Source organism: Bufo bufo, chromosome 5, assembly GCF_905171765.1.
Source record: "Bufo bufo chromosome 5, aBufBuf1.1, whole genome shotgun sequence".
Taxonomy (NCBI): domain Eukaryota; kingdom Metazoa; phylum Chordata; class Amphibia; order Anura; family Bufonidae; genus Bufo; species Bufo bufo.
The window spans coordinates 480,428,329-480,454,840 of NC_053393.1; positions in this window are offsets into that span (position 1 = coordinate 480,428,329).

Genomic DNA, 26,512 nt, shown 5'->3' on the forward strand with positions numbered 1-26,512 from the left:
TATCTATCTATCTATCTATCTATCTATCTATCAATCGATCCATCCCTAATTTCTAAACGAAGCACAAGTCTTCAATGTCTGCTCCACACCTAGGATCTGTATGTTGATAAAGGGTAAAAAGTCCAACAATTGCATTATTATGAATAACACTATGTGATACATTGGTAAACAGAATTCATCTTGATGTCTATCTATCCAAATAGGCCTAATCTTTTGATGGATCAAAATATAGACATTTGTCTTATATCTATCTATCTATAATGAATCTTTTTATCTATCTATCTATCTATCTATCTATCTATCTATCTATCTATCTATCATCTATCTATCTATATATATATATCTAATATCTATCTATCTATCTATCTATCTATCTATCTATCTATCTATCTATCTATCTATCCCTATTATTTATTCCCCCTAATGGACATCCTGTCCCTCCCACTTCAAGTGGTATTTTCAACTATAGTTTTAAATGCTTCCTAGTCCAACCTGAATATAGAATGAAGCTGATGGGCTTTGTGGCGGAAATATAATTAAAGTGGGTGAGAGATGTAAACGATGAAGAATAAGAATGACATCAGGCCAATTTCACACTTGGCACTCCAATGGTCGGGACCAAGCAGGGCTCTTGCCATGCAACACAGATCAAAGTGCACTGCCACTCCTAGAAAGGCAGAGGGGGAATTAAGTATGCTAATCCCCAGGACAAATATATTTTAATCTTGTTAAAATACAAGTTAATGCTGCAGCTCAGTGGCTGAACTTTGTCAGACTGTAGAGATCCAGTTGCACTGTTAACTCTGCATAAGGTAAGACATTCTCATTCAAAAGATACACAGATACAGAATCCTCTGTGCGATCTTCTTGTATCCCTGCAGCCTGATTTTCCATCGAGGACATTTGTCTTACATATTTTAGTTAAGCAGAAAAAAAGTGACAAGATAATTTAAGGCCCAGGGGCAGCTATTGCGTCCTTGGGACAGGTAATTGGAGACAATATATTTTTACACTAGTAGGTAGTACACAAATAATGAAACAATACATTCCGGGTTATAGAACTATAGGGTTTATTATACAGGTAGGTGGTGATACAAAGTCTATGCGAACCGAAGGATGTTCATAAGATGCAAAAGCATCTAAATCATTTAGGAAGTTAGGAGAATGTGAAATAAAGAGATTTTATTTTTTCAAATGTTCTCCTACTTTGGACATTGAAAACACTGACAAAGAGCTGCTCAGCATGGAGTCAAACCTAGGCCTTCAGTAAATCACCCACAGTGTAGGATGTGGACATCATGGTTTTTAGTTCCAATAAAAGACCAACTAGATTTGCTATCAGTATGTATTTGGAGTGTAAGAAGAAAGCCACACAAACATACAAACTCTATTCAGATGATGTCCTTGGTTGGATATGAACCTTCAACCCGACCCTACAAGGCAACAGCACAGTGATATCTATCTATTATCTATCTATCTATCTATCTATCTATCTATCTATCTATCTATCTATCTATCTATCTATCTATCTATCTATTTATCTATCTATCTATCTATCTATCTATCTATCTATCTATCTATCTATCTGTCATTTATCTATTTCTAATTTCTGAACTGGACACAAGTCTTCAATATCTGCTCCACACCTCTAGGTTCTGTATGTTGATGAAGGGTGAAAAGTCCACTAATCGCATCTTTATGAATATCATTATGACAATTTTAATTGTGTCATCTAAATATATTTCCGATAATCTTACAGTAGTTCATATTTGAAACCTGGTTTGGAAAGATGGTTGTAGCCCTATATACCACAAACCAGAGTACGACCCTATTCTACACTCTTTATCACTAAACTTACTCTGTTGATATCAAGTAATACAGGTAAGTGTTGCACTAGGGAATTTGGACCGTACAGGGTAATTTTCTGTTTTGAGGGTCTGACCACCACCCAGCTCCAAAGAACATATGCATCCCATAATGTATTATCATTTCACATAATGCCCATTTAATAAAATAAGGATAAAAAAATGCGATAAAATCTAAGACCAAGTGATACTCTTCACCGATGACATCAAGACGGTTTAGTCCTATGCTCCACCAAAGGAGCCATGTTTTGGATGTATAGCATCAGTACCTGGGTCCTCTAGAGGATTCCTACAGTGGGTCCGTCCATGATTTATAGGACCTATAGTAGGGCTATATCAAGAGCTGTATTACACCAACAGATTATCTGACAGATTTTCTGACCAGTCATTGGACAGATGGCAGTTTACACACACAGATCTTTTGTTATACACACCAACTATTGGTCTGATTGCACAGATATTGGTCAGATAATGTGTTTGTGTAATACAGCCCTATCACATAATAATACCATGTAATAAATGTAATAAATTGTATGCAAAAAGAAGATGTAGTGTTAAAATGTCATCAGGCTATGATGGAACAAAGCATGTGTCATGAATATTGTAACAGGAGTGTAGTTTAAAACAATGTGATCTGTAATGTTCTTTGTTATTTCCAGCAGTTTATATATAAATGTAATAAAAAAAGTAACATAACGTTCATAAAACGTAATGCTTGATATTGACAGGCCTTTTGCAATGGTTTCCATAATTTACAATATGAAAATTGGTGATGACTATCCGAGTCTGATGAGGAAAGAACTATCCTGGATAAAGCAAGATGAAGAATCTATAAGGGCATTTTTGTATTTCTATTCAACTTCAAATATGTATAAATGACCCATACGCATAAGAGTAAAGTTGGCCGAACCCACAAATGGTAGGATAGATTATCTTATGTATATAGCCGACTCCCAACTTTCCCCCCACAGATGGTGTCAGTGGAAAGAAGGTTTGGGCATGTTGCATTTCAGTGTTTGTTTATTCCCCACTTCCCCTTTAGAACTATATATATGTTGTAGGGATTTGCTCTGGTAGGCAGGGTAATCGGACGCAGTACAGAGGCAAGAACATGGTAGTAAAGCAAAAGTTCAGTGTTTATTCACACAAAAAGCAATAAAGCAAAACCAACACTGTGCAGAGTCCTGGTGTTAATTCACACCACATAAAGTCCACAGCACAAACGTGTCACCTGGCGGACTGTTTTGTCCATGGCAATCCACAGCCGTCCACCTTTTAGGGCGCCTGATTTTCAGCATGCGGCTCTCCAGCACGCTACCAACTGCTTGGAACCCAAGACCACAGTGCTTCACAGCTCCACTATAAAAATGCAGGGTAATCCACCCCCAGCTGTGACTGCTGGCTGGGTTTTTATTCCAAGCCCAAAACCTGGCCTGGACGTGGGGAACAGCCACCCACCCTGCTCTTTGGCTGCCCCCAATAAGAACCGGCCCGGATCGACTTTACAGCCACACTAAGTAAAAAACACAGTGTCACTAAACTACCGGTTCCTATCTCACCGAGGCCAGGAACCTTGGTGACACGTACCTTCCGTCAATGACGGACTCCTGCGTCTTCCTACAATATACAGTCAGGTCCATAAATATTGGGACATCGACACAATTCTAACATTGTTGGCTCTATACACCACCACAATGGATTTGAAATGAAACAAACAAGATGTGCTTTAACTGCAGACTGTCAGCTTTAATTTGAGGGCATTTACATCCAAATCAGATGAACGGTGTAGGAATTACAACAATTTGCATATATGCCTCCCACTAGTTAAGGCACCAAAAGTAATAGGACAATTGGCTTCTCAGGTGTTCCATGGCCAGGTGTGTGTTATTTCCTCATTATCCGAATTACAATGAGCAGATAAAAGGTCCAGAGTTTATTTCAAGTGTGATATTTGCATTTAGAATCTGTTGCTGTCAACTCTCAAGATGAGATCCAAAGAGCTGTCACTATCAGTGAAGCAAGCCATCATTAGGCTGAAAAAAACAAAACAAACCAATCAGAGAGATAGCAAAAACATTAGACGTGGCCAAAACAACTGTTTGGAACATTCTTAAAAAGAAGGAACGCACCGGTGAGCTCAGCAACACCAAAAGACCCGGAAGTCAACGGAAAACAACTGTGGTAGATGACCGAAGAATTCTTTCCCTGGTGAAGAAAACACCCTTCACAACAGTTGGCCAGATCAAGAACACTCTCCAGGAGGTAGGTGTATGTGTGTCAAAGTCAACAATCAAGAGAAGACTTCACCAGAGTGAATACAGAGGGTTCACCACAAGATGTAAACCATTGGTGAGCCTCAAAAACAGGAAGGCCAGATTAGAGTTTGCCAAACGACATCTAAAAAAGCCTTCACAGTTCTGGAACAACATCCTATAGACAGATGAGACCAAGATCAGCTTCTACCAGAGTGATGGGAAGAGAAGAGTATGGAGAAGGCAAGGAACTGTTCATGATCCTAAGCATACCACCTCATCAGTGAAGCATGGTGGTGGTAGTGTCATGGCGTGGGCATGTATGGCTGTCAATGGAACTGGTTCTCTTGTATTTATTGATGATGTGACTGCTGACAAAAGCAGCAGGATGAATTCTGAAGTGTTTCGGGCTATATTAAACTGAAGGGAAAATGCCCCAAGAACAAGCAGGAACTGAAAACAGTAGCAGTAGAGGCCTGGCAAAGCATCACCAGGGATCAAACCCAGCGTCTGGTGATGTCTCTGCGTTCCAGACTTCAGGCTGCAATTGACTGCAAAGGATTTGCAACCAAGTATTAAAAAGTGAAAGTTTGATTTATGATTATTATTCTGTCCCATTACTTTTGGTCCCTTAACAAGTGGGAGGCACATATGCAAACTGTTGTAATTCCTACACAGTTCACCTGATTTGGATGTAAATACCCTCAAATTAAAGCTGACAGTCTGCAGTTAAAGCACATCTTGTTTGTTTCATTTCAAATCCATTGCGGTGGTGTAAAGAGCCCAAAATGACTTCTGAAGCATTTGGCTGAACATGAGCAGATAATATTCCCCGAAACACTTCAGAATTCATCCTGCTGCCTTTGTCAGCAGTCACATCATCAATAAATACAAGAGTACCAGTTCCATTGGCAGCCATACATGCCCACGCCATGACACTACCATCACCATGCTTCAATGATGAACTACCACATGAGGACACAGTTTTAAATTAGAGGGGCAAAGGTTTAAAAGTAATATAAGGAAGTATTACTTTACTGAGAGAGTAGTGGATGCATGGAATAGCCTTCCTGCAGAAGTGGTAGCTGCAAATACAGTGAAGGGGTTTAAGCATGCATGGGATAGGCATAAGGCCATCCTTCATATAAGATAGGGCCGGGGGCTATCCATAGTATTCAGTATATTGGGCAGACTAGATGGGCCAAATGGTTCTTATCTGCCGACACATTCTATGTATGCTTAGGATCATGAGCAGTTCCTTTCCTTATCCATACTCTTCTCTTCCCATCACTCTGGTACAAGTTGATCTTGGTCTCATCTGTCCATAGGATGTTTTCCAGAACTGTGAAGGCTTTTTTAGATGTCGTTTGGCAAACTCTAATCTGGCCTTCCTGTTTTTGAGGCTCACCAATGGCTTACATCTTGTTGTGAACCCTCTGTATTCACTCTGGTGAAGTCTTCTCTTGATTGTTGACTTTGACACACATACACCAACCTCCTGCAGAGTGTTCTTGATCTGGCCAACTGTTGTGAAGGGTGTTTTCTTCACCAGGGAAAGAATTCTTCGGTCATCCACCACAGTTGTTTTCCGTGGTCTTCCGGGTCTTTTGGTGTTGCTGAGCTCACTGGGGCGTTCCTTCTTTTTAAGAATGTTCCAAACAGTTGTTTTGGCCACGCCTAATGTTTTTGCTATCTCTCTAATGTGTTTGTTTTGTTTTTTCAGCCTAATGATGGCTTGCTTCCCTGATAGTGACAGCTCTTTGGATCTCATCTTGAGAGTTGACAGCAACAGATTCCAAATGCAAATAGCACACTTGAAATGAACTCTGGACCTTGTATCTGCTCATTGTAATTGGGATAATGAGGGAATAACACACACCTGGCCATGGAACAGCTGAGAAGCCAATTGTCCCATTACTTTTGGTCCCTTAACAAGTGGGAGGCACATATGCAAACTGTTGTCATTTCTACACCGTTCACCTGATTTGTATGTAAATGCCCTCAAATTAAAGTTGACAGTCTACAGTTAAAGCACATCTTGGTCATTTAATTTCAAATCCATTGTGGTGGTGTATGGAGCCAAAAATGTTAGAATTGTGTCAATGTCCCAATATTTATGGACCTGACTGTATGTAAGGTATTTGTGCTAGCCACTGCAAAATCAAGTCTAATTAGCCACTCACCACTTTGTTCATATCTCCTTTATATACAGGGAACCAAATTTCACCTTCCAGACTCAAAAAACAGAATGGACAGCTGCATCACAACAAATTAGGATATCATTAAAAACTTAATTTATTTCCGTAATTCAATTTAAAAAGTTAAACTCATATATTTTATAGATTCATTAGACACAAAGTTATCTATTTCAAGCATTTATTTCTTTTAATGTTGATGATTATGGCTTACAGATAATGAAAACCAAAAAGTCAATATCTCAGAAAATTTGAATATTGTGAAAAAATTAAATATGGTAGACTAATGGTGTCACACTCTAATCAGCTTATCAACACAAAACACCTGCAAAGGTTTCCTAAGCCTCTAAATGGTCCCTCAGTCTGGTTCAGTAGGCTACTCAATCATGGGAAAGACTGCTGACTTGACAGTTGTCCAGCAGACAGTCATTGACACCCTCCACAAAGAGGGTAAGCATAAGCCACAAGAAGTCATTGCTATATCCAAGAATATTAATGGAAAGTTGAGTGAAAGGAAAAAGTGTGGTAGAAAAAGGTGCACAAGAAACAGGGATAACCACAGCCTTGAAAGGATTGTCAAGGAAAGGCCATTCAAGAATTTGAAGGAGATTCACAAGGAGTGGACCAACACCAGCAGGTGACATTGCTCCCCAAACCATCACTGACTGTGGAAAGTTCACATTGGACCTCAAGCAGCTTGGATTGTGTGCCTCTCCACTATTCCTCTGGACTCTGAGACCTTGATTTCCAAATTAACTGCAAAATTAACTTTCATCTGAAAACAGGACTTTGGACCAGTGAGTCCTGTCCGTTTTCTCCTTAGCCCAGGTAAGAAAGTTCTGACCTTGTCTGTGGGTCATAAGTAGTGTTAGGCGCGAATATTTTAATCACGGATATTAATCGCGAATATCGTCACTTTGAGAATTTGCGAATATTTAGAATATAGTGATATACACTCACCTAAAGAATTATTAGGAACACCTGTTCTATTTCTCATTAATGCAATTATCTAGTCAACCAATCACAAGGCAGTTGCTTCAATGCATTTAGGGGTGTGGTCCTGGTCAAGACAATCTCCTGAACTCCAAACTGAATGTCAGAATGGGAAAGAAAGGTGATTTAAGCAATTTTGAGCGTGGCATGGTTGTTGATGCCAGACCGGCCGATCTGAGTATTTCACAATCTGCTCAGTTACTGGGATTTTCACACATAACCATTTCTAGGGTTTACAAAGATTGGTGTGAAAAGGGAAAAACATCCAGTATGCGGCAGTCCTGTGGGCAAAAATGCCTTGTGGATGCTAGAGGTCAGAGGAGAATGGGCCGATTGATTCAAGCTGATAGAAGAGCAACGTTGACTGAAATAACCACTCGTTACAACCGAGGTATGCAGCAAAGCATTTGTGAAGCCACAACACGCACAACCTTGAGGCGGATGGGCTACAACAGCAGAAGACCCCACCGGGTACCACTCATCTCCACTACAAATAGGAAAAAGAGGCTACAATTTGCACGAGCTCACCAAAATTGGACTGTTGAAGACTGGAAAAATGTTGCCTGGTCTGGTGAGTCTCGATTTCTGTTGAGACATTCAAATGGTAGAGTCCAAATTTGGCGTAAACAGAATGAGAACATGTATCCATCCTCTGATGGCTACTTCCAGCAGGATAATGCACCATAATGTCACAAAGCTCGAATCATTTCAAATTGGTTTCTTGAACATGACAATGAGTTCACTGTACTAAAATGGCCCCCACAGTCACCAGATCTCAACCCAATAGAGCATCTTTGGGATGTGGTGGAACGGGAGCTTCGTGCCCTGGATGTGCATCTCTCAAATCTCCATCAACTGCAAGATGCTATCCTATCAATATGGGCCAACATTTCTAAAGAATGCTATCAGCACCTTGTGGAATCAATGCCACATAGAATTAAGGCAGTTCTGAAGGCAAAAGGGGGTCCAACAACGTATTAGTATGGTGTTCCTAATAATTCTTTAGGTGAGTGTATATTAGCAATTTCGAATATTCTAGATTTTTTGTTTCATCAGTAACCTCCCTTCTTGCATGTGGGCCACTGAGAAGGCTGCGATGTCTTTGTCTGAGCTTAGAAACATCCCTAGAAACCAATAGGAAAATTGCCTACCCCTTACTATATAAGAACTTCCCCAGCAGCCATTTTCTACAGTTTTTTAAAGTTCGGAGAGAGACAGCAGTGTCATTGCTGTGCTCTGTGCTTTCCACACTACATTAGATAGATAGTTAGGTAGCTTATATATATATAATACAGATAGATAGTGGGAGATAGTCAGTGTAAGTCAATGTAGGTTATATCTTGACATAGTGTAGCTGTTGCAGTGCAGTGTGCTAGGTAGTGTGATAGGTTCTGCTGTCCATACATACATGCAGACCTGCTAAAATGTGAAGTTTCACGTATTGCGCCAAAATGTTTGCATCATTAGTGCCGATTAGCAAATATATTGGAGCACTCTAGCCATTTTTAATGTTCTGCCGTGCCAACCATTTTCTCCAGTCTCAGGAAACTAGCAGCTTGGAAAATGTAGCAAAAGTGACCCATGCCTGTATTTCACGCGCATTACACGAATATTACATTGCCGATTTTTTGCAATCAAGAAAATAATCTCGAATTCGCGAATATATGATGAATATTCACCCAAATATTCGTGAAATATCGCAAATACGAATATAACCCCTGCCACTCATCACTAGGTGGCTTAACACAAAGAATGTAACAGTTGTAGCCCATGTCCTAGATACGTCTATGTGTAGTGGCTCTTCAAGCACTGACTCCAGCTTCAGTCCACTCCTTGTGAATCTCCTCCAAATTCTTGAATGGCCTTTTCTTGTCAATCCTTTCAAGGCTGTGGTTATCCCTGTTGCTTGTGCACCTTTTTCTACCACACTTCAGCAGTTTCTTAGAGGAAAGGTCTTGTCTCGTCTAACACAAAATGAAGTCCTAGAGCGATGAGCATGGGTGATATGGGAGGCAGAGTTAACAAGCAAGCAGAGTGTGCAGTGTTAGCTCTGCCCACACAGAACATCCTGATATTGGTCAGTGGCCATTGCCAGGACAGACTGAAAAGGGAGAGGAGTTTTGAAACAAGTTTACCAGTGTAGCATACGCCAACCTGGTACTAGCCCAAATAAACAGAGCAAGATAAATGATGCAGTTTAAAAGGCTGGGACAGGCAACCCTCTAAAGTGTCAGGCAGTGCGGCCCAGTGGGCAGAGTCTCAGTTTGGGCCTAGACTTGCTGCATCCTCCTAACCATCCCACTGAAGGCAGCTAGATGGTTTGGAGGCATGAGTCACGTGAGCTACTGCTAGTCGGCCTGGTGCACTTGCCCCAGTTGCTCTATGGTTAAAGCAGTCCTGCTTCTTGGGTCCCTCAATTGCCTCTACTACCTGATTATAACTCGTCAAAGAGAATATGACCACTCTGCCAATTTCTGACCACAGCCAGTTATTTGTTGAATGGTCAAATTTCCTAATGAGACCTGGAAGTTGAGGGGACGCAAGGAGGATTAGAATGGTTGTGACAGAGATTAGTGAAGTGAGTATAATTTCTTTTATGTTTTTCAGTGTGAAAGTAGCCTAAAACGTTATTTAGAATATTCATCTTTTTTTTTCCAATCTGTACGGTCGTTCGCATACTCCTCCCCTACAAGCGTCCCCGTCACCATGGGAACACCTGTGGAATATAAAATACCATCGGATCTGAGTTTTCCCTGAGATCGTAAAAAAAAACTCAGATCCGAAGGTATATTCTATCCCACAGGCGTTCCCATGGTGAAGGGGACACTTGTAAGGGAGGAGTATGCGAACGACCGTACAGATTGGAAAAAAAAGACGAATATTCTAAATAACTTATTTAGAATATTCGTCTTTTTTTTCCAATCTGTACGATCATTCACACAGTTTTCCCTGAGATCGTGAAAACCCAGATCCGATGGTATATTCTAACCCACAGGCATTCCCATGGTGACGGGGACGCATGTCGAGGAGCAGTATGCCAAAGTGGAATCACAGTACAGATTGAAAACAAAAAGGAATATTCTAAATAACGAATATTGCTATAAGTTTGTTTTTTAGAATATTCGTCATATTTTAAAAAACAAAGTTATAGCAATATAGCGAATATTCATAAAATACCCATATAGACTGTAATTTAGCTAATATAGTGCTAAAATGTTTTTTTTATAGTCAATTTTTTTTTGTCTCTTCTGAACTTCAGTTTTGGAAAAAATTGACACTTATTCAAAAAAAATACTATAGCACTATATTAGCTAAATTACAGTCTATCTGTGTATTTTACGAATATTCACTATATTGCTATACAGGGAGTGCAGAATTATTAGGCAAGTTGTATTTTTGAGGATTAATTTTATTATTGAACAACAACCATGTTCTCAATGAACCCAAAAAACTCATTAATATCAAAGCTGAATATTTTTGGAAGTAGTTTTTAGTTTGTTTTTAGTTTTAGCTATTTTAGGGGGATATCTGTGTGTGCAGGTGACTATTACTGTGCATAATTATTAGGCAACTTAACAAAAAACAAATATATACCCATTTCAATTATTTATTTTTACCAGTGAAACCAATATAACATCTCAACATTCACAAATATACATTTCTGACATTCAAAAACAAAACAAAAACAAATCAGTGACCAATATAGCCACCTTTCTTTGCAAGGACACTCAAAAGCCTGCCATCCATGGATTATGTCAGTGTTTTGATCTGTTCACCATCAACATTGCGTGCAGCAGCAACCACAGCCTCCCAGACACTGTTCAGAGAGGTGTACTGTTTTCCCTCCTTGTAAATCTCACATTTGATGATGGACCACAGGTTCTCAATGGGGTTCAGATCAGGTGAACAAGGAGGCCATGTCATTAGATTTTCTTCTTTTATACCCTTTCTTGCCAGCCACGCTGTGGAGTACTTGGACGCGTGTGATGGAGCATTGTCCTGCATGAAAATCATGTTTTTCTTGAAGGATGCAGACTTCTTCCTGTACCACTGCTGAAGGTGTCTTCCAGAAACTGGCAGTAGGACTGGGAGTTGAGCTTGACTCCATCCTCAACCCGAAAAGGCCCCACAAGCTCATCTTTGATGATACCAGCCCAAACCAGTACTCCACCTCCACCTTGCTGGCGTCTGAGTCGGACTGGAGCTCTCTGCCCTTTACCAATCCAGCCACGGGGCCATCCATCTGGCCCATCAAGACTCACTCTCATTTCATCAGTCCATAAAACCTTAAAAAAATCTGTCTTGACGTTTCAGCTTGTGTGTCTTGTTCACTGGTGGTCGTCTTTCAGCCTTTCTTACCTTGGCCATGTCTCTGAGTATTGCACACCTTGTGCTTTTGGGCACTCCAGTGATGTTGCAGCTCTGAAATATGGCCAAACTGGTGGCAAGTGGCATCTTGGCAGCTGCACGCTTGACTTTTCTCAATTCATGGGCAGTTATTTTGCGCCTTGGTTTTTCCACACGCTTCTTGCGACCCTGTTGACTATTTTGAATGAAACGCTTGATTGTTCGATGTTCACGCTTCAGAAGCTTTGCAATTTTAAGAGTGCTGCATCCCTCTGCAAGATATCTCACTATTTTTGACTTTTCTGAGCCTGTCAAGTCCTTCTTTTGACCCATTTTGCCAAAGGAAAGGAAGTTGCCTAATAATTATGCACACCTAATATAGGGTGTTGATGTCATTAGACCACACCCCTTCTCATTACAGAGATGCACATCACCTAATATGCTTAATTGGTAGTAGGCTTTCGAGCCTATACAGCTTGGAGTAAGACAACATGCATAAAGAGGATGATGTGGTCAAAAAACTAATTTGCCTAATAATTCTGCACGCAGTGTATATTCTTGTTTTAGAATATTACAAATATTCTAAAAAACAAAGTTATAGCAATATAGTGAATATTCGTAAAATACACATATAAATTGCAGTCTATATGTGTGTTCCCCGTCACTATGGGAACACCTGTGGGTTAGAATACACCATCGGATCTGAGTTTTCACGATCTCAGGGAAAACTCAGATCCGATGGTATATTCGAACCCACAGGCGTTCCCATGGTGACGGGGACGCTTGTCGGGGAGAAGTATGCGAACGACCGTACAGATTGGGAAAAAATTAAAAGAATATTCTAAATAACGAATATTCGCTATATTGCTATAACTTCGTGAATAGAATATGACGAATATTATGAATATTCTAAAAAACGAAGTTATAGCAATATAGCGAATATTCGTTATTTAGAATATTCTTTTTTTTTTTTTTTCCAATCTGTACGGTCGTTCGCATACTTCTCCCCGACAAGCTTCCCATCACCATGGGAACGCCTATGGGTTCGAATATACCATCGGATCTGAGTTTTCCCTGAGATCGTGAAAACTCAGATCCGATGGTGTATTCTAACCCACAGGAGTTCCCATAGTGACGGGGACGCTTGTCGGGGAGCAGTATGCCAAAGTGGAATAAAGTACAGATTAAAAAAAAAAGACGAATATTCTAAATAACGAATATTCGCTATATTGCTACAACTTAGTTTTTTAGAATATTTGTCATATTCGTCATATTTGTCATTTTATTTGTGCAGTTTAAAAAGTAATCCATCGTGCCTAGGATTAAGGCCACTTTCACACCTGCGGTAGCCTTTTCCAGCAGGCTGTTGTCATATTCGTCATATTTGTCATTTTATTTGTGCAGTTTAAAAAGTAATCCATCGTGCCTAGGATTAAGGCCACTTTCACACCTGCGGTAGCCTTTTCCAGCAGGCTGTTCCGGTGAGGGAAAAGCCTGCCGGATCCGTGATACCACTACTTCACCGTGCCACCGGAGGTCCGCTCCGGCCCCATTCACTATAATGGGTGAGGGCTGGAGGTCTAGCCGCAGCATGGCAAACACGCCGAGAGGCGGCCGGAAAAAAACTACAGCATGCCGGAACAGCCTTCCGGAACAGGCTACCGCAAGTGTGAAAGTAGCCTTACCCATAGAAACGTGGAGGAAATAAAAACTTTTGGTCAGATTTAGGCAGCCTGTACGCATTGCAGATTATGCGCGTTTTTTCCCAAGCAGATTCTCATGTAAAAAAAACACAGCATAATACAGCATAATACAGTACCAGCAATGTGTATGAGAATAGACAAATCTCATGTACACTTTGCTTTCTTTGTTATGTGAAGAAATTAACCTACTGTGGGGATTTAGAAATCTGCAGCATGTCAATTCTTTGTGCGGTGTTTTGTGCAGATTTCAACCTTTTCGATGTAAGTAACACATTTGTTTTTTGGTGCAAATTTGATGTGGAAATGCACAGAAATTCACCTGAAAATTTGTGTGGAATTTCTTCAAGATAGCTCGCACCCATGTACAGTTAGCTTGCCTGCGTCAATAAACCCAGCATTGTCATCTCTTAGCATTTGCACTGTCCCAGACAGTATGGTTAGGTGTAGAGTAAGTTCATGCTAGCTCCAATGCATTTTAGGTGAAGGCAGATACAGTCAGGTCCATAAATATTGGGACATCAACACAATTCTAACATTTTTGGCTCTATACACCACCACAATGAATTTGAAATGAAACAAACAAGATGTATTTTAACTGCAGACTGTCAGCTTTAATTTGAGGGTATTTACAAATCATGTGAACGGTGTAGGAATTACAATAGTTTGCATATGTGCCTCCAACTTGTTAAGGAACCAAAAGTAATGGGACAATTGGCTTCTCAGCTGTTCCATGGCCAGGTGTGTGTGTTATTCCCTCATTATCCCAATTACAATGAGCAGATAAAAGGTCCAGAGTTAATTTCAAGTGTGCTATTTGCATTTGGAATCTGTTGCTGTCAACTCTCAAGATGAGATCCAAAGAGCTGTCACTATCAGTGAAGCAAGCCATCATTAGGCTGAAAAAACAAAACAAACCCATCAGAGAGATAGCAAAAACATTTGGAACAACTGTTTGGAACATTCTTAAAAAGAAGGAATGCACTGTTGAGCTCAGCAACACCAAAAGACACAGAAGACCATGGAAAACAACTGTGGTGGATGACCGAAGAATTCTTTCCCTGGTGAAGAAAACACCCTTGACAACAGTTGGCCAGATCAAGAACGCTCTCCTGGAGGTAGGTGTATGTGTGTCAAAGTCAACAATCAAGAGAAGACTTCACCAGAGTGACTACAGAGGGTTCACCACAAGATGTAAACCATTGGTGAGCCTCAAAAACACGAAGGCCAGAGTAGAGTTTGCCAAACGACATCTAAAAAAACCTTCACAGTTCTGGAACAACATCCTATGGACAGATGAGACCAAGATCAACTTGTACCAGAGTGATGGGAAGAGAAGAATATGGAGAAGAAAAGGAACTGCTCATGATCCTAGGCATACCACCTCATCAGTGAAGCATGGTGGTGGTAGTGTCATGGCATGGGCATGTATGGCTGCCAATAGAACTGGTTCTCTTGTATTTATTGATGATGTGACTGCTGACAAAAGCAGCAGGATGAATTCTGAAGTGTTTCGGGCAATATTATCTGCTCATATTCAGCCAAATGCTTTAGAACTCATTGGACGGCGCTTCACAGTGCAGATGGACAATGACCCAAAGCATACTGCAAAAGCAACCAAAGAGTTTTTTAAGGGAAAGAAGTGGAATGTTATGCAATGGCCAAGTCAATCACCTGACCTGAATCCGATTGAGCATGCATTTTACTTGCTTAAGACAAAACTGAAGGGAAAATTCCCCAAGAACAAGCAGAAACTGAAGACAGTTGCAGAGGCCTGGCAGAGCATCACCAGGGATGAAACCCAGCGTCTGGTGATGTCTATGCGTTCCAGACTTCAGGCTGTAATTGACTGCAAAGGATTTGCAACCAAGAATTAAAAAGTGAAAGTTTAATTTATGATTATTTTTCTGTCCCATTAATTTTGGTCCCTTAACAAGTGGGAGGCACAAATGCAAACTGTTGTAATTCCTACATCATTCACCTAATTTGGATGTAAATACCCTCAAATTAAAGCTGACAGACTGCAGTTAAAATGTTAGAATTGTGTCGATGTCCCAATATTTATGGACCTGACTGTAAGTGCACCTGTGGATTACAATGATTAAGGCATTTAAACTGCATCATAAATGTGGTGCTTTCTTCACAGCAATGTATATATGCTATTTTTTTCTTTAGGGTCTTGCTCAGCACTTAACCTCTGGTCATCTGAATAGCGCAACCGTTCAGCCACTGGGATCAATGTGTGCTCACACTGTGCTTCATTAGGAGACCCACAGTGGGGGAGCTCAGATTCTAAAAGCAGCTGCAATGCTCATTTGAACAGATCTTAACTTTAAAGACAGGTATTAAGTTCAGTTTGCCTTCCACTTATCGGTTGCTTCTGATCAAGAGGTCTCATGGTTATTGAAATAGTGCAGATGAGGGCTAAGAATGGTATTTAAGTTGGAAACCAATGGTGGATCTTTACCTGCAACTTATTTTCTTCAGTGTTAGCTGCTTCTTAGCTGTGCTCTGGTAGATCACAGTAGGTAGTCTAAGCTGCACTGTTGCTCTCTTATGCTTTGCACTGCAGCTCGGTATGATCTTGTTGGCTGCTGTGTATAAGCACCGGCTCACCAGGATAGACATGATTTACATTACAACATGTAAGCAGCATGCACTGACTGTAACTATTTCCTTTTTCATGTGTATTATATAAATAATAGTGACTGGAATGATACTCACCACTAGTGAGTGCAGGACGGAAAAGAAAGTCTTGTCGACAGGACTTTCTTTTCCGTCCTGCATAACGGAAACCAGACGGATCCGTTATGCTTGCCCATAGACCTCTATTATGAAGGATCAGAACGGAATGCCTCTAAAGGTTTCCGTCTTGAATTCCGTCTTACGAATTCCGTTATTTTCCGGAATTCAGAACTTTGATGTGAACCCACCCTAAGCCACAAATCATTGACTCATGCCTCACAAATTTTAATAGGCTATGCCCCAAAATATACTTGTCCTGATACCCTTGAATCAATCACGAGTACGGCGGTGTTCATCAGCCCTCCGAAATGAATTAGACAGACTCTAGGATTAAATATTCTCATCTCAGGCACATTGTATATCTACAGGATAGGCTGTATGATGTAGGTGGATCCCACCTCTAAGACAAGCAAGTATTTTGAGAACGCAGGTCACTGGTGCCCGTTCTGCTGATGAGGTGGCCATTCTGAAGTTCTAAAGGTTGAGCCCACATCTATCAGAAAATTCTGGCATATCCTGTGGATATTCCTGTAATGTTTGATTTGTTGATAACCTTTTAATTATCGATGACATTGGGTGTCTTGTAATAGGAAAGGAGTGCTTCCAACAAAACTGTAAGAATAGAACTAGACTGGCCCAGAAGGTAAGGCAGAGTAATGATAGCGCTGGACACTCCGCATGTGCCAGTGCTGAAGACGCACTCTGAGACTCCCCAAACTGAAGCAGAGCCATGGACATAACGTGAGTGGAAGAAGGTTCTGCTGGAGTGGACAGGACCATGTGACCAGCATTCTAATATAGCCAGCAGGACTTTATGGGTTAATTAAAGTCTCAGTCTGGTCCAGTAGGCTACACAATCATGGGGAAGACTGCTGACTTGAAGAAGACAGTCATTGACACCCTCCACAAAGATGGTAAGCCACAAACGTCATTGCTTAAGAAGCACTCAGAGTGCCGTATCCAAGAATATTAATGGAAAGTTGAGTGGAATGAAAAAGTAACATAGTTACATAGTTTATAAGACTGAAAAAAAGACATACATCCATCCACTTCACCGGAGGGAAGGCCTGCTCCGGTGAGTGACAATCAGTATTTAGGGGACAGGGGTAGAACTGCTCGAGTGAGTAACCATCAGTATTTAAGGGGGCAGGAGAGGCTTGCTGGAGTGACTGACCATCAGTACAGGGAGTGCAGAATTATTAGGCAAGTTGTATTTTTGAGGATTAATTTTATTATTGAACAACAACCATGTTCTCAATGAACCCAAAAAACTCATTAATATCAAAGCTGAATATTTTTGGAAGTAGTTTTTAGTTTGTTTTTAGTTTTAGCTATTTTATGGGGATATCTGTGTGTGCAGGTGACTATTACTGTGCATAATTATTAGGCAACTTAACAAAAAACAAATATATACCCATTTCAATTATTTATTTTTACCAGTGAAACCAATATAACATCTCAACATTCACAAATATACATTTCTGACATTCAAAAACAAAACAAAAACAAATCAGTGACCAATATAGCCACCTTTCTTTGCAAGGACACTCAAAAGCCTGCCATCCGTGGATTCTGTCAGTGTTTTGATCTGTTCACCATCAACATTGCGTGCAGCAGCAACCACAGCCTCCCAGACACTGTTCAGAGAGGTGTACTGTTTTCCCTCCTTGTAAATCTCACATTTGATGATGGACCACAGGTTCTCAATGGGGTTCAGATCAGGTGAACAAGGAGGCCATGTCATTAGATTTTCTTCTTTTATACCCTTTCTTGCCAGCCACGCTGTGGAGTACTTGGACGCGTGTGATGGAGCATTGTCCTGCATGAAAATCATGTTTTTCTTGAAGGATGCAGACTTCTTCCTGTACCACTGCTTGAAGAAGGTGTCTTCCAGAAACTGGCAGTAGGACTGGGAGTTGAGCTTGACTCCATCCTCAACCCGAAAAGGCCCCACAAGCTCATCTTTGATGATACCAGCCCAAACCAGTACTCCACCTCCACCTTGCTGGCGTCTGAGTCGGACTGGAGCTCTCTGCCCTTTACCAATCCAGCCACGGGCCCATCCATCTGGCCCATCAAGACTCACTCTCATTTCATCAGTCCATAAAACCTTAGAAAAATCAGTCTTGAGATATTTCTTGGCCCAGTCTTGACGTTTCAGCTTGTGTGTCTTGTTCAGTGGTGGTCGTCTTTCAGCCTTTCTTACCTTGGCCATGTCTCTGAGTATTGCACACCTTGTGCTTTTGGGCACTCCAGTGATGTTGCAGCTCTGAAATATGGCCAAACTGGTGGCAAGTGGCATCTTGGCAGCTGCACGCTTGACTTTTCTCAGTTCATGGGCAGTTATTTTGCGCCTTGGTTTTTCCACACGCTTCTTGCGACCCTGTTGAATATTTTGAATGAAACGCTTGATTGTTCGATGATCACGCTTCAGAAGCTTTGCAATTTTAAAAGTGCTGCATATCTCACTATTTTTGACTTTTCTGAGCCTGTCAAGTCCTTCTTTTGACCCATTTTGCCAAAGGAAAGGAAGTTGCCTAATAATTATGCACACCTAATATAGAGTGTTGATGTCATTAGACCACACCCCTTCTCATTACAGAGATGCACATCACCTAATATGCTTAATTGGTAGTAGGCTTTCGAGCCTATACAGCTTGGAGTAAGACAACATGCATAAAGAGGATGATGTGGTCAAAATACTCATTTGCCTAATAATTCTGCACTCCCTGTACTTAGGGAGGTGGCAGAGACCTGCTGGAGAGACTATCAGTACTTAGGGAGGCGGGCTCCTAGAGTGAGTTACCATCAGTACTTAGGCGAGAGAGACCTGCTGAAATGAGAAATCAACAATACGTTGCGGTTGTTGGAAAAAAGGGTTCATTGCTGGTCCTCTAATACAGGAGGAGGTGATTTATGGGCTCATAACAGAATTTAACCGGGAAGCTGTTGGAATGATAGTGACCAGCAGCACAGTGGGAGATGGTTCTGCTGGAGTGAGTGATCATTGCTGACCCTCTAATTAGGGCTGATATAGGCTGATTGCAGGATAGCGCCATGCCTCTAATGTGCCCCTCATAACAGTGACAGTTGACCTCGCATTTAATACTACTCACAGTTTCCTCTACAGCAAACATCATGTCATCCAATGTGTCCCCACAATAGTGGTTACTGTGTGGATACGATCCGCATGAAACCAGCTGCATCAATTTACTGTGTAGCATGCTGATTCTCGCTATACTTACTTGACCTATAAAGTGGGTTTCTCCACACGTAAATTGGATTTATTAGTAGGACGCACACTAGATTTGTAGCTTTACTAAGCAGTTAACTCTATTTCCTGCTGCACTGGTATTTGTTTGGCACCGCTAGTGTGGTATTCTGTGCTTCACTGTGGCATGTCGTACTTCTGTGGAGGTATTTTGTACTGTAATAGATGGTGCTTCTGGGGAGGTAACACCCGTCCTTGACTGTATAATTAGTTCCACTTTTATTTGTCTTCCTGTGTTTATGGTGTGCATTCTGCGCTACTATTTTTCCATGTTATAGAGTGGTGGTAATAGTTTATGTGGTTTAGTGGGGTTTGTGAGCCAGGGCTGCTTTTCAATCTCACTGTATTTAGTCATAAACTGTGCCACAATTTGGCACACGTTGGAGCAATTTGTTGTATTTTTAGCTACATTTGGCACATCTAGTTCTTGCAATCCTCTGCACCTAGTTTAAGAAGAGCTGTGACTTACAAAAAAAGGGGTACAATTTTATCTGAAGGTGAGCATAGCCTAATATGCAATATTTAGTACCAAAATTGAGCTACAATTCTGGTTTCCAATTCTGTCTCAAGCTTAGCCATCCAATAGTTAGTATAAAGCTAGAAAAAAATGTCCACCCCTGCACCAGATTCATCATCCAGCCTTAGCCACAGTGACAAATCTGGTGCAGGTCTAGGCACCTGTCCAAGTTTACACCGTATACATTATTAACAAATCTGGCCCATTATTAGTAAACTAAGACCATGATACACAACAGACTCAAATATTGAAATCAGATTGTATATTCAGGTACAGGAGGGGGATAACCATGGCTGCCTAATTCTTAGAAAAGAGTGACTGTGTTAGTTCATATGCCCTCAACCTTCTCAGCCATATCATTATTTACTTCTACTATATCTATGAAGGTGTACAATTCAGCTGAGCACCATTTATACTCTATATGACTTCTGGAAACTAGAAGAATATACAGACCCAATTTGAATGGGGCAAAGCAAAAATTATGAGGTTTATCTCTGAAAAGACACATTGATGGTCACATTTGGGAATGTAACAGACAGTAAGTCAATAAGAATAGTGTAGATAGAGGACCAGCAACTGCTAACCAAGTATCATACATTGTTCCAGGTAGGTCGCAGCCTCTGAAGCATGTACCTGGTACATTGGGGTACATTTAGTTGACCTAAAAGGGAACAATGTAGGCTCTATGCAAAACTTTGAGAAAGATTAATTAACACTCCTGATCTAATATGAAAGATTCAGTGTAGCTCAACACTACCTGCCATATGAAACTGCATTGGACCCGCAGCTTGGACCTCTGATTTATAGTCTGTGGCCCTTTTGATTACTACAGGCAGCAGCTTCCTTTAGCATACTAATGGGAACTCCATGTAGAATTGAGGGTTCCTCTGGTCATATTACTTACTCTATATTACTATTGTTCCTGCCACTAGCATGAGAAACTACCCTGATTCCAGAAGTATTTAAATATCTTAAATCAGGGATGCCCAGCCTATAGCTATCAGGGCATGTTGCGAGTTGTAGTTTTGCAACAGCTGGAGGGCCACAGGCTGGGCGTCCCTGTTTTAAATGGATATCCAGTCCAGCATTTTTACAAAGTCTAACCACTGTCCAACCAATGGCTGTAAACCTTATACCCCCATATTAAATGTTTCACTTAAAAGGACACTACATATAGAAATAGATGACAGAAAATAAAGAATGGACACTTTTCTAGTAATTTCCTGCAGTAGAAGTTGGAAGTTGTTCCCCTTGGACAACTTCCATTGAGTAGGAAAATGGCGGAGGAGACGGAACTTGGCAGGACCCCAATCCACGTCCTAACCAGTGACCTATCCCTATACAGTGACCCAAGCCCCTTAGGTTCACATGTTATAGCATTGATAAAATAAATTAAATAGAATAGTGATTTTTTTTTTTATTCCACCCCCCTCCCCCCTTTTAAATTGTGTTGTCACTATTTTTCAATCCCTTCTAATATGGAATGAATTAACATTAATAATAAAACATATGCGATAAAAACAAATCTTGGCAAACATAAAAATCATGCAAAGTCCAGCACACAGTTCATCATACTGGGAATAAGTTAATTAAATGGCACAACAGGAGAGTAACCCGTGACAACCAATGAGCCATTCACTACAGACAGCAACGTACAGTCTCTAGCGTAGAAATATCCACTAATGAACACAAGTTATAACAATCGCTAATTCTTCTTTTTAGTATCTCTTTTCATTGATTTACTGATTATTTCTCTTTCTTAAGTTTATAACAAAAAATGTAAGTTTAGTGTATGTGCTGTTCAATGTTTAGAACACTTTTTAAGAGAGTCCTTTCAGTACAAGAAAGAGGGAAAAGGGAACCCCCATTCTGCCAACTAGAGGCTACTATTTACACATAGTGAAAAATGTCCCGGATGGTAATACACGTACCTGGGCTACAGCTATTTTGAAACTACAAATCCCAACATACTTGGTTACACACATATTTTTTTTTAAGTGAAGGGAACTACATCTTAGTGCTGCTATTATATAGATAATGTTCAAAAGGGGCTCTTGATTGGCGACTGTCTCTGTTAGCTATGGACATAAAATGGCAAACTATAATAAATAAACCTTACTGAAAGTAAAATTTGAATCAGGGTCTACAACAAGCTTTTATGATTTCTTTATGAGTTCTTAATTGTGAAGACACAGACAAGCAAGAATGGATATGGGACAAGGGTATAATGTTAGTGTAGTAGCACTAAAGTCCTCTGCCCCCTAATATGCCATCACTCTGTTCCCTGTATGCAATCCCTCTCTTCTGTATGCCAACATTGTGTCCCAAATATTCCATAACTCTGCCACTTGGATGCCACTCTGCCCCCTAATATGCAATCACTCTTCCACCTTCATGCCACTACTCTGTCCCCTGTATGCCACCACTCTACCCTCTGTATGCCATCACTATCCCATGTGTCAACACTCTGCACCCTGTATGCCATTACTATTCTGTGTGTCACCAATCTGCCCCCTGTATGATATCACTATCCTGTGTGTCACCACTCTGCCCCCTGTATGCCATCCCTATCTTGTGTCACCAGTCTGCCCCTTTTATGCCATGACTATGCTGTGTGTCAAAGTAGTAATGCCCTCACAGTAGTAATGCCCACATTGTGCCCCCCCCTCACAGTAGTAAAGCCCACATTGTGCCCCACACACAGTAGTAATGCCCACATTGTGCCCCCTCACAGTCGTAATGCCCACTTTGTGCTCCCCTCACGGTAGTAATGCACTCATTGGGCCCCTTCACAATAGTAATGCCCACATTGTGCCCCCCTCACAGTAGTAATGCCCACATTGTTACCCCCACACAGTAGTAATGCCCACATTGTGCCCCCCTCACAGTAGTAATGCCTACATTGTGCCCCCCTTACAGTAGTAATGCCCACATTGTGCCTTTCACCCCACACATTGTGCATTCACCCCCTGGAAGTATAAGCCGTGTACCGGGGTGGGCTCTCCATGATACAGCGAAGTCACGAACAAGGAAAGCAACTCTGACAACTGTTTTTGCCAAAACAGAATTTTACTAACACGTGATAATAAACATAAACACAAATGCTGAGAACATAAAATAAATTGACATACACCCAGCCCGCTGAGACCCCTGTGCTGCACATTACGGTGCCCTCTGATGGATGCCGGAGGAAATTGTGTGGTAATATACCTACTGGCGGGCACAACTAAAACTGCCTCGCCATACTTATTATTACCCTGAAGCAAACACGAACAATTGTTTGGGTGCTTAGTACGGGGTAGTCTGCAGTGCAACACAAGAGTTTACAATCTTACCATACTCTATAGTATTCCCCTCCCATAACTAGTCCGGTAGCACGTGCCTGAGTATTACTCCTGAGCAAAAGTTTGAACTGGATCGAGTTCGTGGGGGTGTTTATCAGCTCTCAAATGTGCAATGTCCCTTTAAGTAATGGAGTCCTTGTAGTAACAGTAGCAACACTTTAGGCCTGACACAAAGCAGAGACCCTAACTAGCTAACTACAGGCCTGGTCTCAGTCTCTAGGCGCCAACACTGCAATGAGGTGTGTGCACGATGTTACCGACCAGGGTCTGCTCTTCTTCCGCTGATGACTCTGAACCGAACAACCAGTCTCTCCAACAAACATGAGGTCCTGCAGGGTATGTAGCTTTGTTCCTCAGTTCTTATCAGCCTTCCTGGAAACAGTCCTCCTTTCCCTGGACAGGATCTGAGTCTTGGACAACGAACGACTTCACTCAGCTGCAGCTGTGATCACTGAGGGGTCCTCTCACTCCTGGATCCATCGGATTCTCTGCTCACACACAGCTTTCAGTCTCAGCTAGCTTATAAGATGGCTGCTACCTCTTTTCTATCAGGTTCTCAAACCCCACTTCCTTTGAATATTCAAATATCTGCAGTCTGTTATCTGTGTTTAAGAAACAGTGGCATCTTGTGGCCAAACAGTAGAATATCAGTCCTGATCATTTAACTTAAGTCACACACAGTGTTCAAACAATGAGAGCTGCTTCTCAATCTCACAGAAGCACACATTATGTGACTCTGGCATGTAGATAACAGGGTTACATGACATCCATGGGCTGACTGAATAGGAATAATGGTGTAATTATTGTTATTATTGCAGCAGCTCATTCGCTGTGTGTATTTAGGTGTATTACATTGCTGGCTGTCTCCAGGTTATGTTGTCATGCCTATAACAACCAATCAGAACTCAGCTTTACTTTGATTAATTTGCTGTAATAAAATTAAAGCTGTAATGTGGTTGGCTGCTATGGGCAACAGAGACCGTTTTTCTTTTAGATAGCTTTGATAAATCTTCTCCAATAAATATAGGGGGATATTTATTAAAATTGGTGTAAAGGAAAACTGGCTTAGTTGCCCATAGCAACCAATCAGAATCTTTCATTTTCAGTGCTCCTTTGGAAAATGGAAGGAAGAATGTGACTGGTTGCTATGGGCAACTAAGCTAGTTTTCCTTTGACACTACTTTTGATAAATCTCTCCCATAGTTTACAGAGCAGTTACAGAGATGTATGTGCCCATCTTTACCATAGATTATATGTACCGTATTTTCCGGTGTATTAGACGACCCCCAACTTTTCCAGTTAAAATATAGGGTTTGGGGTATACTCGCCATATAAGACTACCCCTCCAACGCTATTTACTTTGGCATCAAGATCTGCAGGTAATTGTTGTGCAATTTTTGTCTTTTGCCTCAGTACCATATTATGCCTTTCCAAGACTCTAGTACACCAGGATACAGTGGCCTTAAATCTGTTGCTGTGATCTGGTTTAGATTTGGCCACTGAAGTGCAAACAAACATATTTTATTTCGTGTCACTACATAACCGTTTTGGCGATGGTCATTCACCATGTCTGCTACATGTTTTTCGAGTTCTGGCCAATGTGTGGTGCCTCTTCTTAATGCACACTTACCCCTTGGCATACTCTTTAATGCTTTTTCATTTGCTTTCCAGTCCCGAACCATCTTTTCTGTTACTCCATATTGTTTTGCAGCAGAGCAGTTATTATGTTCCATGGCAAAGTTTACAACTTTAAGTTTGAAACTGGCTTCATATTTCTTTCTTCTTGCTGGTAGAGCCATGATGGGGTCTTGACTGTTAGCCATTTGAATACTGTACTGTATGTACTGGTGCTGTACTGTATGAACCAGTACAGATACTGGTGCTGTACTGTATTCACCACCACATGTATCTGCTCCCTAGATAGACTCTGTTTTTTCACCACATATAAGATGCACACCAAACTTCATTAGAGATCCGCCGTTCCAACATTAGAATTGGCTGAAGTGCAGATGCTCCTGCTTCCCCCTGCCTTCCTTCAGAATCGCCAATCCAACCCAGTATACAACAACCAGCCAATCACGGCAAGCGATGTACTGGTATTTTCTGTGCACACTGCATACAAAGCCTGCTTGGATTGGGTGGGTCAGCTCTCCCTGCCTGCCCAGCCCTCCCTGTCTTCAAGATGATCTGAGCGGTAGTACGCAATGTGATACTGCCTGCACGAGAAAACCACTGAGAGCAGGGAGAGGGGGCTGCTTCAGGAACGGCTGGCCGGGCTGCAGCGCACGGTAACTCAGCTAGAGGGCGCCTGTCCCTGAAGCTGGAGAAGGACAGCTTCCCAAGTCAGGCTAGGAAGTAAGTTTCAGCATGCCGTATACCGACATATAAGACAACACCCGGCGTAAAGGACGACCCCCGACTTTTGAGAAGATTTTCATGTGTTAAAAAGTAGTCTTATACGCAGGAAAATACAGTATGTACAATAAAAGGAACAGATACTAGAGATGTACTGTTTAATGTGCTCAGTCTTAAGACTATATATATATATAAAAACCTGTTTGTTGACCATAAAAAACAATCAAAGCTCAGCTTTCATTTCTTAATCTGCTTGGGTATAATGAAAGCTGTGCTGTGATTGGTTGCTATGGGCAACTCACTTTTTCTTTCACATTATTAATAAATCTGCTTTACTAAATATAGCTCAGGCTGGTTAATATTATATTTTACATGGGTCATGATCAGTGTCGTAACTAGAAATGACTGGGCCCCACAGCAAATTTTTGGATGATGATTCCCCCCCCCCCCAGCAACTCCTTTGTAACCCCCTCCTCTCGTGCAAGCCCCACTGCTGTGGCTAGTCAAAATCTCTCTCACAGGCGAGGCCCGGCAGCCGCTCTATTTCCTATAGTGCCTCTGTATTACTGTTGAGTGGACCCTGACAATAAAATATTTTAGTCCTCCCCATGGGTGGGCCCCTTCTGAGTTCGGGCCCCAAAGCAGCCGATTCCCCTGCTTCCCCTATAGCTACTGCCCTGGTCATGATCATGACTGTATATCTATATATGGAGTGCTCAAGACATACTTCATATATATAGTGGAATTTCACTGAGCTCTTCCTGTACTGGGGTTCCTCAGACCGGAATATGGGGGTGGGGGTTATTTGAAAGTTCTGTAGACGTGAAACTCCCTTGATGATTTTTCTGTATATGGTCTATTTCTGTACATTATCTATGCGTCTGTTGTTGGATGTTTATTATTTAAACTTAAAAAAAATATATAGCTT